Raw genomic sequence first — 1,469 nt, 5'->3', positions numbered from 1 at the left:
CTAAATGCAAAGATTGAACTATGCATTTCCTCACCCTCATTCAGCTTGCCAGGAAGCAACTGAATACCACAAACAACCTCACAGCTTTGATATTATTGATATTTCATGTGGAGCCTGAGCTCAACAGGCATTTGAATTAAAAACTCTGTTGAACATCAGCCTGCTTTCAGTTCAGGTGGTAGATGAAGCCTGAAATATAGATGCTGATCCTCATTTTCCCCACCACTTCTTTCTCTCTTCTGAGATGTGCTCATGAGGCAGTTTTATTAACTTAACTGCTTTCTCCTTTCCTCTCCCTCCCCTAGAGGCCTCCACATTTTCTCTGGAGAAAACACACATTTGGTCAGTCCAGTTGCTCAGGAGTCCCCACTCCTAGCTCTAGAGCTCGGGAGGTCCTATACCTTCAGATGGCTTTTGATACATCATGTCTTCACAGACATACTGTCATCTTAAGAACACAAGTGTTTCTATATGCTGGTATTCCCCCAACTCTGCCAACTGACTGAAACTGCACAATTTTAACAATAAATACTATATTCCTGGAGTAACAGCTGGACTCAATGATCTTAAAGGTCTTTTCCAACCTAGTTGATTCTATGATGCTATGATCAGATGCACAAATTAGCATACATTACTACTGAGGGTCACATTTCCTCTTTGGAGTGTAAACAAGTAAGGACCTACTGTGCACCAGGCACTGAAACATGGTCCAGATTCTCTAGATGTGTGGAGTTGAGAAATTAGAAAGAAGTCTTCTGGGAAGCAGAGGAGGGATACTACATCCCCCTGGACTCAATGGCTGTCCTTCGGCATTCAGTGATACCAAGGGTGGAACATGAAATGAAAAAGAATCACCTCAATCTAGCAGGTAACATTATTCACGTCCTGCATAACTCACAAGGCCAGCATACATGGCTGAGGGTCAGTTCTGGCACACAGATGTTCCCCTTGTGATCCGACCCCCTTTCCATTTGCAGAACGTAAAGCCCCATGGAGCAGCTGCTGAAGGAATTCATAGAAGAGGAAGGGATGGTATTACAGAGGTTACAGCTTCTCCAGTTCCAAGTCTTTCAGAAAAGAACCTGAAGTAGATATGTTTACTCAGACATACAAATCCAGACCATCCATTCTGCCAAGTAATATTTTAATATCTCATTCCTGTCCCTGAATTTCTTCACTGTTGATACAAATATGAAAAGGAATCTAAATGAGTTCTACTCTGTGAAGTTTTCAAATTACATGTTCTGTTGCATCTTCATCCTCTGTTGATCAGGCCTAATTTCCTGGCAGTATTTGTCACTATTACTCACAACACACCATTTAAGTCATTTTTGTAAGACCCCATCAATGATGCTTACAACATTGGCTTTCACTGTACTTTGTAAATGCAGAGTAGCACACACAGCTCTTCATAAAGGCATTAAAAAGGCAGTTTTGAAACGCAGATTAAGCACATTATCATTTTCAGA

General features: G+C 41.4%; 1 long non-coding RNA gene across 1 annotated transcript; it reads left to right on the top strand.

Moving 5' to 3' along the window:
* Positions 1–691: 691 nt before the first annotated feature.
* Positions 692–1,217, top strand: LOC134163387 (uncharacterized). The gene is made up of 2 exons (XR_009964712.1): positions 692–868; positions 978–1,217. It is a non-coding gene; the product is annotated as an uncharacterized LOC134163387 (long non-coding RNA).
* Positions 1,218–1,469: the final 252 nt, after the last annotated feature.

This window comes from Pezoporus occidentalis, unplaced genomic scaffold (genome assembly GCF_034315485.1).
Source record: "Pezoporus occidentalis ecotype Australia unplaced genomic scaffold, CSIRO_AGI_Poc_V1 ctg20, whole genome shotgun sequence".
Classification (NCBI taxonomy): domain Eukaryota; kingdom Metazoa; phylum Chordata; class Aves; order Psittaciformes; family Psittacidae; genus Pezoporus; species Pezoporus occidentalis.
This window is presented reverse-complemented; position numbering and strand designations above follow the sequence as displayed.